The 12,789-nt window shown below is 36.1% G+C and overlaps 1 pseudogene; it reads right to left on the bottom strand.

Annotated features, from left to right (window-relative positions):
- Positions 1-1,885: 1,885 nt before the first annotated feature.
- Positions 1,886-9,142, bottom strand: LOC132169766 (probable LRR receptor-like serine/threonine-protein kinase At3g47570; annotated as a pseudogene).
- Positions 9,143-12,789: the final 3,647 nt, after the last annotated feature.

Below are 12,789 nucleotides of genomic sequence, written 5' to 3'. Positions count from 1 at the left end.
TTGATGGGTTACTTTAGTACTTTTTAAATATTGTGGGACTATCGCAAACAGCTGTTACTTTGGAGGACTTTTTTATATTTTTCCTTATTTTTTATTATGCACTTTTCTCCTCCTTTGGTGATCTTGGAATTTGCATTTGTCACAATATGCTCAACATGGGCATTACAAATGTGGCTTTTCTACAACCTAATTTCATCACAAAGCTCTGTTTTCCTACAAAATTACATGGTAAAAAAACAACTTTTGCTCTAAAAACATAAAAAAACAAAAATCAAATTTACTTATAAAGTTACCTGTGAACTTAAACGTGGTTGGTCCAAGGCCGTAACTCTTTGCGGCCCATGTAATTCCATGCCACCCGCAGAAGTGCATGGAATAATTCCAAGAGGTGAAGATGTTAAATGGGTCACTTGTTATCATTTCTCTGAATTTGAGCAAACCCAAACGATCTGTCTCGTTGGTTGGAGCAGCAGCAGCAGCAACAGAGATAGGTCACAAGAACAGTAGGCTCATAGAAAAAGAGAAGAATGACACCAAGGTATGTAGTGCATAGTGCACGAAAGTTGCGGTGATGAATTAGCTTCATCGGAATGGAGAGAAGGGAAGCAAAGTATTTGTGAAATATTGTGCTCGGCAGAGCAAGATACAGAGTATTATATATGTAGGGGTAAATTGTTTTCAAAACACAAGTTCTAGAGTCCTTGACACACACCGGCAAAACCCCCCTTGCACCTGGCCTGCTAATTAAATTAACGTTGACAACGTCTTTGGCCGGCCTAATCTGCAAATATTACGGATTTACAGCAGAGACTCAAATAATAATTATATCTCACACATTTTACAAAATATATATTTCACTTGCAACTTGAACTTGCTAAACAGGAGTTAAATCATCAGTTGGTTGATGCTTCACTCAATGAATTTTGTGAGAATAATCATCAGCCTCCAAAACTTTTGAGGCCAATAGAAAATTTTGAACATGTCAATCCCTCTTAAGACCATGCAAAGTAGTTGAATAACTGGGTGCTTTTAAAGAAATTACGCCCCTCTTGAAAATGCTCCCCGTAGTATTCTACCAAATCTTCCCCTCCAATGGGTGTTAATGTGGCCACGTGGTTTTAACACATGCCACATTTTCTAGGCTTAAGTTGCACATGTTGCGTATTTGCACGCGTGCTGCTCGAGAAAAGATTTGAGTGATATTTTGTTTTAGGAAGTGGAAGTCATTTGAGGTTGCACAATGAAAGAGTAAAAAGAATTGGGCTCAGAAAATAATAGCTCCCGACATTATTCTCATATATTTTGGTGTATTACCATATGCTTAAATACAAATGTTTGTAAGAAAATTTATAGTCTTAAACATGTAGATCATCAAAAGTAGGTTTGATTTATTCCAACAAAATGCATACTCGCACAAACAGCCAAGCCAATGCTCCATGGGGTCATTACAGAGGAAACTTTTCTGCAATCTGATCATTTCTTTGCAAAGCTAGCTCCATTTTCCTACAAAAGTGGAAGTTGAGTATACTTGCCATGTTGGAAAATTTGGAAAATTTTAAGATACAAGAAACAAAAACAACGTTTGCTCTGAAAACATTAGAAGGGGAAAAAAATCGAATTCACTTATATATAAGATTACCTATGGACATAAATAAGGTGGAAACCCTTAGGTGAATGTTTTGATCCTAATAAGATTATTGTAAAGTCTACTTGTGCTGGCAGGTCATCTACCTATGAAGTTCTTGTGCTTGTGATTTGAATGAAATATTTGGAAACTTTAAGGTTTGAAATTTATGGCCAAAACTTTAGTCACTCTATGGATTGTCTATCAGCGGCTGAACTTCTAAATCAAAGTTTTGGTACCTTACCTTACCTTACTCGGTCCTTATCCATGGCTTCCAACCTCTAGAAAGGCATTTTTGATCCGATGTAGTTCCTTCGTGACATTTCCCATGTTCATTCTTTCTTTTGGTGATTCTAGTGAACAAGTAATGCTGATTTGAAAATTGAAAGTAGACACTTCTGCACATTAGAAGTTATCTGGCTTAGGTTCTCAATATGGACACTTTCTTCTACTGCCTCAATATCAATTTGATCATTGTAGTTGTAGCCATCTTCTTCTATTGCCACTACCAATTCATTTACTTCTCTTTTGAGTAGATTTGGGTCCACAATTTGCACAAGTTTTTCTGGTAATGCCATGTTAACAAACTTTTGAAGGTTGAAACCATCTTTAAACATTTTGTCAGTGGGTCTCTTTCCTGTGAACATCTCCAACAAAAAAATCCCATAGCTATAGACATCTCCTTGTGCTGATGCCTCACCACCCATTCCATACTCTGCAATTCATATATTTCACACGCAAAGTTAATATGGTAATGATTTCAAATAGCGGTTTAATACATAATTTAAAAGAGTTGGGATTTTATATTTAGAAGTTACATATTCTATTTAGTCTTAGAAAATAATGTGAAAAATAGTCTATATTTTACAATTAGAACTCGTGAAGTTTTTTGGGATATTGGATAATAAAATAGGCCAGTATTAGAATCATATCAACTAATTATCATCGTCTTTGCTTCGTTTTCACTTATTTGTTTATGTTAAAATATTAATTTAAACACTTAAATTCACAATTTCTTATCAAATTAAATTTTTGGAATAAATAATAATTTAAAATAATATCAAAGTAAAATTTTAAGTTTGAACTTTGTACCTGTAATTTATCCCATATTTCAATTAAAATAATCCACATATTGTTTGGTCTAACACAACTATGCCATATCTTTTTATATATATATATGCACGCCCTATTAATCTTTATCAAAAGCCTAAATATCATATGTGACCAGTATTTTCGAGCAATATGTACACCAAAGACCAATTTTATTTTTATAAAAGTTGTTCTCACCAGTTTTACATGTTCTCCTTCTTATTAATTAGTCGACATATTAATTTGATATATCTAATGGACATGCATGCTATCAGAATAAGTATGGAGAGCCTTAAGGAAATATTATCGACAAGGCAAAAATGAATATGTAGAGCATAGTAAAAAGACAACTAGTTATACTTTTTAGCTTGATCAAAATCACGATTTAGAGGATTTAGGATCGAAGTAGTTATGTACCTAGAGCAACGTAGCCAATAGTACCCTTTATTCCAACTATGCTAGTTTGATTTTGAGAATCATCATTTGTTGTAGAGAGGATCCTTGCCAAACCAAAATCACCTACTTTAGCAATCATGTCATCGTCAAGAAGAACATTGCTTGGCTTCAAATCACAATGAATGATTGGTGTTTCACAATGATCATGAAGATACTGTAGTGCAGAAGCTACATCAATTGCAATATTTAATCTTTGAAGGAGATTCAAATATCTTGGTGGACTTTCGTTGTCTCTATCATGATGCAGCCACTTGTCTAAGCTTCCATTTGCTATGAATTCGTAGACTAGTGCTTTGAATTCATTGCCCCTATAGTCCACGCTTGAGCAACAAGTTAAGATCCTCACGAGATTTCAATGCCGTATATTTCTTAAGGCATTACATTCAGCCATAAAACTCTTGGAAGCTCCTTTCTGTTGAAGATTCAATACTTTTACAGCAACTATCATTTTTTCTTGATCAAGAATTCCTTTATATACAAAGCCAAAACTACCATATCCAATTAAATTGTTAGGAGAAAATCTATCAGTCGTTTGATAAAGCTCCTTGTATGAAACATTTGAAAGTTGGTTGGTTTTTGGGAGTGTAGATGATGATTCTTTTTTTGATTTTCTCCTCCTATAAAGGGCTATAAAGGATGAAAATATGATGAAAAATAAAACCCCACTAACGACTATGGCTGTTAATTTGAATGTATGGGATTTTCCTTAATTCATAACTTTGACATCGCATGCTTGTAGTTGCAGTTCTGGGATACCTCCACATAGCTTTTTATTTCCAATCACTGATATTCCACTTGCATTTCGAAAGACTCCCACTGTTGGTACCTCACCCACCAAGTTATTAAATGAAAGATTCAAATATAGTAGAACTGAAACATTTTGTAGATCTTTAGGAATTAGTCCTGAGAAATTGTTTCGTGAAAGATCTGCATAATGGAGGTCTTTCAAGAAAGCTAGTGATGGAGGTAAATTTCCGTCAAATGAATTACCCTTCAAGGAAACGCTCTGCAAACTCCAACAATCTCCAATGGTTGTAGGAATCTCACCAAAAAAATTGTTTTCAGAGATATCCAGATCCACAATATTTTTCAAATTGCCTACTTCCATAGGTAAGATTCCCGTTAATGAGTTATGTGATAAGAAGAGTCCTAGTAATTGGGAAGAAAGACTTGTTTTGGGTATGGTTCCACTAAGGTTATTTTCTGAAATATTTAAGAGCTGCAAATTTTTGAAGTTCCCAAAACTTGATGGAATGCTTCCTTCCAATTTGTTCTGTGATAGGACAAGTTCAACCAATTGAGTGAGATTGCCTAGAGAGGATGGAATGTATCCTGACAATTTGTTTCCATCTAAATACAATCCTTGCAGCTTTTGTAACTTCCAAAAATTAGTGGGAATGGTGCCTATGAATAGGTTTCGCCGCATTCTAAGGGCACGTAAGTTGATAAGATTCTCTAATGTTGCAGGAATAATTCCAGATATTTGAGTGCCACTCATATATAAAATACTGAGTTCCTTTCACAAATTTCCTATAGAATTCGGTAAACTACCTCCAAAATTGTTAAGAGAAAAATCTAGGGTTTCCAGTTTGGTGCAGTTTTGCAAAGATGTTAAGAAATCCAAGTCCTTGGCTGAATTAATTCCAAGATTATTTCCACCAACACCTAAAACAGCGAGATTTAGTAGGTTTCCTAGATCAGTGGGAACTTGTCCCACGAAATTGTTTCTAGAGAGATCAATAAAGTTAAGCTGGGAAGCATTGGATAGTGAAATTGGGATTGGACCGGAGAATTCGTTATCATTGGTGGACAAAATTCGTAGATTACGGAGAGTGAGGCCTATGTTGGCTGGAAGAGTGCCATTAAATCGGTTACCTGATGCTTCAATGCCCTTCAATGTTGATATATTGTAAAGGGAATAAGGGAACATACCAGACAGATTATTTTCCACTACTCCGAAGTAAACTAACCTTCGCAAATGACCCATTTCATCTGGAATATTTCCTACGAAATAATTAAGCGAAAAGTCAACTACTTGGAGTGAAGAAACATTTCCCAGAGAAGGTGGGATGCCTCCCGTCAAATGATTTGTGGAAACGTCAAGCCACACAAGCCTCTTTAAAGAGCCAAGTTCAACAGGAATATTCCCAGTAAGATTATTCCTTCTGAAGTCCAAGAATCTGAGTTCAGGACAATTGGTGAAGTTGCTTGGAATTTTCCCCGTTAGTAAGTTGATGCTAAGACTGAGATTTTGCAGCCGGAGCAAATGAGTAACTTGTTGTGGAATTTCGCCGTGTAAGAAGTGAAGGATAAAATACTAGTTTACAAACTAGTTACCTTTCTATTTCTCTCTCTCTCTCTCTCTTTTATTACTAAAGACAAATAACAAAATTAGACTAGAGAAGAGTGGAGGAAATCTTCTTCGTATTTCACTTATATATAAAATACATCTAACGAAGCCTATAAATAGAGGCATTCAAAGACTAACTTACAAGGCTTTTACTTCTCCTTATTTATTGTAATAAATAACAAAAACTCATCTCCAAAAGACTTCAGTTGAGAATTAAATAAACACATGAGTTTAGAAAAATTAAAAGCCCTTATGAATTAAAAGAACTTAATAACTTCTACCATTTAAAAAAAACTCTCTTGCGTTTTGATTTGTTTAGTTTCCAACACGCCCCCTCAAATCAAAACCTCCTCATGCCAAGCATGTCTCTTAGCCTCATGAAAATTGCACCTGATAATGGCTTAGTAAATATATCTGCTACTTGTTCAGTGGTGTGGCAATACTGAAGCTCTATTGTCTTCCGCTTGACATGGTCTCTAAGAAAGTGGAACCTAGTGTCAATGTGTTTACTCCTTCCATGTTGCACTGGATTCTTTGCTAACTTTATAGCTGATTGGTTATCCACGTAAATCACAGTCGGTTCTTCTTGTGGATGTTCCAGTTCCTTCAAGAAATTCCTTAGCCATATAGCTTCACAAACAGTAGACGAAGCCGCCACATACTCCGCCTCACAGGTAGACAAGGCTACGATTTCTTGTTTCTTGGATGTCCAAGAAAATGCTGTAGAACTAAGATAGAACACATACCCAGTAGTACTTTTCCTTTCATCTTTGTCACATCCCCAATCACTATCTGAATAACCAACTAATTTTGCTTCATCACCATAGGCATAGAATAAGCCAAGATTCAGAGTGCCTTTGATGTACCTTAGGATCCTTTTTGCAGCTAACCAATGGGTCTCCATTGGTGTCTCCATGTATCGACTCACAAGTCCAACTCCATAGACAATATATGGCCTTGTGATCGTCAAGTACCTCAGACTTCCAACCAAACTCTTGTAAAGAGTTGGTTCAATAACTCGACCATCTCCTTCTTTTGACAGCTTTATGCTTGTTTCAACTGGGGTATTTACAGAGTTGCAGCTATCCATCTTGAATTTCTCTAAAATCTCCCCCATGTACTTCTTTTGGGATATGAAAATTCCATCATGTTGTTGCTTCACTTCAATACCAAGGAAGTAGGACATCAACCCGTTGTCTGTCATCTCAAACTCCTTAAACATTGATTGCTTGAATTCCTTGAACATTTCACCACTATTTCCTGTATATAGGAGATCATCAACATATAGGCAAATGATTAGAAATTCACCACGATGGTTTTTCTTCATATAAACAGCATGCTCATATGGACATTTCGTGAAGCCATTATGATGAAGGTAATTATCAATGCGTGCGTTCCAAGCTCTTGGTGCCTGCTTTAAGCCATATAATGCCTTCTTAAGGCGGTACACCTTGCTTTCTTCTCCTTCCATTATGAAGCCTTCCGGTTGTTGTACATACACCTCTTCTTCAAGGATGCCATTAAGAAAAGCTGACTTGACATCAAGTTGGTATATCTTCCAATTGTGATGAGCCGCAAGTGCGATCAATAATCTTACTGTGTCAAGTCTCGCAACTGGTGCAAAGACCTCTTCATAGTCGATGCCATACTTTTGTTTGTAGCCTTTAGCTACAAGTCTTGCCTTGTATCGAGAAACTTCACCTTCTGCAGTGCATTTGATCTTGTACACCCACTTGACACCAATAGCCTTATGGTTTGATGGGAGTGTTGTCAACTCCCAAGTGTCATTCTTTTGAATAGCATGTATCTCCTCCTCCATTGCGGATCTCCAACAATCTTCTTCAACGGCTTCTTGAAAGGTAAGAGGCTCATGATCAGCATATAGGCAGAAAAGATTAGTCTCTCCATCTTCTGTTTGCTCATAGATTTCCCTGAGACTTCTCATCTTACTTTGATTTGTGGAGGATCTGCTGCTGCTACCTCCCATAGAAGATGTAGAGTCCCTCTGTGCTGCGGACGGTGTGGTAGGCTGAGAAGATGGTGGGGTACTTGGTGGAGCTTCTGTTGAGAGCTCTTCAGGCTCCTCTAACACTTGTTGTTCTTTGGCCTTCTCTTCATCGCTCCAGCTCCACACACTTTCTTCATCAAAGATAATGTCTCTACTAACCACTAATTTCTTTGTTAGTGGGTTGTAGAGCTTGTATGCTTTCGACTCTTCACTATATCCGAGAAAGATACATTTTTCACCATGATCATCAAACTTCTTCCTCTTGGATTGGGGAACTTGAGAATATGCAACACACCCAAAGATTCTTAGGTGTGCAACACTTGGCGTGTGGCCGCTCCATGCCTCTTGAGGTGTCATATTCTTGACACTTTTGGTAGGACATCGATTGAGTAGATAAGATGAGCACGCCACAGCTTCTGCCCAGAATTGTTTTGGCAGCCCTTTCTCCTTGAGCATAGTTCTGGTCATATTAAGAATGGTACGATTCTTTCTTTCGGCAATCCCGTTTTGCTGTGGTGTGTAAGCAGTAGTCAACTGATGCTTTATGCCTTGTTCCCTGCAATACTTATCAAATTCTTTTGAGGTGTATTCTCCACCTCGGTCAGAACGAAGAGTTACAAGCTTATGGCCACTTTGATTTTCAACAAGGGCTTTGAAGTTCTTGAATACAATAAAGGCAGCTGATTTTTCTTTAAGAAAATATACCCAAAGTTTTCTGCTAAAGTCATCGATGAAGGTAATAAAGTATCTATTACCTCCTAAGGACATGGGCTCTATTGGTCCACATATGTCGGTATGAACCAGTTGCAATGGTGATGTTGCTCTCCAAGATTTGCTGCTGGGAAAAGGAAGTCGTGCCTGCTTGCCAAGTATACATCCTTCACAAACGTTGCTTGGTGGCTTGATCACTGGTAATCCATGCACCATGCCAAATGAAGATAATAGCTTTAGACCGCTGAAATGTAGATGGCCAAAGTGAAGACAAATAACAAAATTAGACTAGAGAAGAGTGGAGGAAATCTTCTTCGTATTTCACTTATATATAAAATACATCTTACGAAGCCTATAAATAGAGGCATTCAAAGACTAACTTACAAGGCTTTTACTTCTCCTTATTTATTGTAATAAATAACAAAAACTCATCTCCAAAAGACTTCAGTTGAGAATTAAATAAACACATGAGTTTAGAAAAATTAAAAGCCCTTATTAATTAAAAGAACTTAATAACTTCTACCATTTAGAAAAAACTCTCTTGCATTTTGATTTGTTTAGTTTCCAACAAGAAGTTGTCTGAGAGGTTGACCACCCTAAGAAAACTGAGGTTGCCAATGTAAGGTGATATGGATCCACTGAAGGCATAGCCACGCAGGTCCAAGGCCGTAACTCTTTGATGCTTTCGGCCGCATGTAATTCCCTGCCATTTGCAAAAGTGGATAGAATCATTCCAAGAGGAGAAGATGTTAAATGGGTCATGGGGTATCATTTCTTTGAATTTGAGCAAACCCAAACGATCTGTCTCGTTTGTTGGAGCGGCAGCAGCAGCGGCGGTAGGTTGGAAGCATAGTAGGCTTATAGAAAAGAGAAGAATGACACCAACGTATTGAATTAGCTTCATTGGAAATGGAGAAAAGGGAAGCAGAGTATTTGTGAGATATTGTGCGAGGTAGAGCAAGATACGTACAGGGTATTATGTATGTATATATGCTCTTGGTAGGGGTCAGTTAGGGTGTGAACTGTGAAGTTTCACCGGCGGTGCCCCTGGGCCGCCAAATTAACGCTGACAAAGTCTTTTGGCAAGAAAGTCTATGGCCCGTCGAACGTTCCCATCTGACAGAAATAGACCTCCAGGCTCCAGCCTTCGTTTTTTTTTTTTTTTTCAAATGTCTGGTTGCTGTTTTACAAAGAAAAGTCTTACAAATGAATTAATATCAGAGGACAGGTGGCCGTGGACCGATCCGAACAAATGCAATAAAAGGCACCAACTGTACCGATCGCGATGCCGGTCCCAATTTCACATATACATTATTCTGCCTACGGCCCACCAAAGACCTTTCCTATAGGAAAATAATTATTTTCAATATTTTGTAGTCTATATTATTTTCATATTTTCTTACAAATCAATTATTAGATTTATGAACTTATGAGAATCGCACATAAGTCAATGGTAGACCCTACAAATCTAATAATTAACCTATTAAATTTATAAGAAAATATAAGAAAAATACGGCCAAATTATTAACACTGCACGTGGTTAACTGGTTATGATGACCGCGAAGACCGCTTTATAGAGTAATTGTAAATGCTTAACTTTCATGAGGAATGCTACGTGCATTTACTCTTATTTCTTTACACAATTTTTTCACTTACAAAATTACCATTAAATCAAAATCTAATAAAGTTTCATCTCATATCAAAATATTACACTTACTCTCTTATGTTAAATAGAAAAATAAAAAATAAAAGAAGGGTTTGAAAATAATAGCTCCTAATTACATTATTCTCATATATCTTGGTCCATTATCATATGCTTAAATACATGTTCATAAGAAAATATATTGTCTCAGACATGTAGGTCAAAAGTCGGTTTGATTTATTCCAACAAAATACGTACATACTCACACAAACAGCCAAGTAAATGCTCGACAAGGGTATTACAAAGGAGACTTTTTCTGCAATCTCAACATTTCTTTACAAAGCTCCATTTTCCTACAAAAGTAGAAGTTGAGTATATTTGTTACGTTGGAAAATTTAGAAAATTGAAACAAAACAAATTTTACTCTAAAAGCATTAGGAAAAATTTTTTGAATTCACTTATAAGGTTAGCTGTGGACTTAAATAAGGTGGAAATCCTTAGGTAAATGTTTTTGGTTGTAATAAATCACTGAAAAGTGCTGGTAGGTCATCTACCTATTATTTGGAAACTTTAAGGTTTGAAAGTTAAGGCAAAATACAATATACTTAAGATAGACTTTAGTCACTCTATGGATTGTTTATCATTGGTGGAACTTCTAAATCAAATTTGTAGTACCCTACCTTTCTTGGTCCTTATCCATGGCTTCCAACCACTAGAAAAGCATTTTTGATCCGATGTAGTTCCCTGGTGATATCCTCCGTATTCATTTTTTCTTTTGGTGATTCTAATGAACAAGCAATGTTGATCTTGAAAATTGAAAGTAGATACTTTTGCACTTTAGAATTCATCTGGCTTAGATTCTGAATAAGGACTATTTCGTCTGCTGCCTCAATATCATTGTGATCATTATAGTTGTAGTCATCTACTTCCATTGCCACTATTGATTCATTTACTTGTCTTTTGAGAAGATTTGGGTCTACAATTTGCACAAGTTTTTCCGGGCAATGCCATATTAACATGGTTATAAATGTTGAAACCATCTTTAAGCATTGTGTCAGTGGGTCTTTTTCTCGTGAACATCTCCAACACAAATATTCCATAGCTATAGACATCTTCTTGTGCTGATGCCTCACCACCCATTCCGTACTCTGCAATTCATATATTTCATATGCACAATTAACATGATAATAATTTCTAAGGGTTGTTTAATACGTAATTTAAAAGATTTGGAATTTAATATTTAGAAGTTACATATTTTATTTACTCTTAAAAAAAAGATGAACAAATAATGTGTACTTTAAAATTAGGACTTGTGAATTTTTTTGAGAAATTGGATAATAAAGAGGCCAGCATGAGAATGAGATAAACTAATAAGTCTTTCCGTAGTGTTTACTTATTTGTTGGACAAGTTCTTTAAAGAATAGCTTCAGTACTACAAATCTAAGTATTCTTTTTTCTTGGGATTATTGGTGTAAATTATTCTTCCTTTTTACTGTTGGTCCCTTCTTGACCAACATTCATTTTCATATATATATATATATATATTGAATTTTCACTCCTAGTGCTTTATATCATAATCTCAATGTATTCTCATTTAACGATAGAGAAATGCAATTATTTTCACATATTTACGACTAATTCATGAACTGTTTAATAGTTGTCAAAATCCATCTATATATGCAAGCCCTGTTAATCTCTATCAAAGCATAAATCTCGTATGTGACCAATATTCCCGAGCAATATATACAAAAGACCAGAGTTTTCTCTTCAGAAAAGTTGTTCCACCATTTTTGCAGTAGGGTTTACACGTTTTCTTTCTTGCTTGTATTAATTTGATATATCTAATTGGCATGCTATCATAATAAGTACGGAGGGCCATAAGGAAATCAAATCGAAAAAGGCTAAAATTAATATGTAGAGCATAGTAAAATGACAGTTAATTAGTGACACTTTCCAACTCGATCAAAATTACGATTTAGTGACACCAAGGTATTGAATTAGCTTCATTGGAATGGAGATTGTGCGAGGTAGATCAAGACACGTACAGTGTATTATGTATATGTATATATGCTCTTGGTAGGGGTCAGTTAAGGTGTGAATTGTGAAGTTTCACCGGCAGTGCCCCCACCGCCAAATTAACGCTGACAAAGTCTTAAGCCTATGGCCGGTCAAACATACGCTATTGTAAACACGAGCCTTAACACTAGGATTTGGTGAATTTTTCTAAGATTTGCATTGTGAATATAAAAAATAGGGTTCAGGCTGTTAGGCCCAGACCAGTCAAAAATTACGGAGTTTGAGCTTAGGTTCAATTCAAACAACCAAATGGGTGGTTGTTGGACAGCAGAGTGGTTGGCTTTAAAGCTAATTGTTGTGGATTCCATTTACCTGTTCATATAGGTGGTTAGACATTTCAAAATTTATTTATTTGAATAAGTTTTCTCATAATTAAATTGCTAAAGATTTGGATCCTCCATAGTGAGCTGTGTTTAGACTCTTTTCCATACCTTCTAGTCAATTATTTAATTCTCTATTCTGAGCTTGGTATTTCTCTATTACGTTCTCTGTTTTGGTACTAGAGTGGCGGGGCCCTTTGTACACCTCATGCCACATGGGTTTGAAGTCTTAAACAGTAGCTTTTGTCATGGCTGACTTCTCATTTTGATACGTGCTTTACTATGGGCGAAAAGAGAAAACGCCAAAAAAGAAAAAGAAAAAAAAAAAGGAGAGAAATGTTATGTCAGCATGGTTAGATAAACATTAGATACTTCTATAGTATTTAGTATTTCTTTTTTCCTTTTGGTTTGCTGGCAACAACTTGCCGGCAACGTTGCTGGATTAAAGTTGTATTACTTTTATAGAATCTGTAATTTCTCAATGGAAGTGTATGGTGATTAGGGGAATGCGAT

This window comes from Corylus avellana, chromosome ca2 (genome assembly GCF_901000735.1).
Source record: "Corylus avellana chromosome ca2, CavTom2PMs-1.0".
Taxonomy (NCBI): Eukaryota; Viridiplantae; Streptophyta; class Magnoliopsida; order Fagales; family Betulaceae; genus Corylus; species Corylus avellana.
The sequence above is the reverse complement of the archived record's forward strand: the minus strand, read 5'-3'. Positions and strand labels throughout refer to the sequence as shown.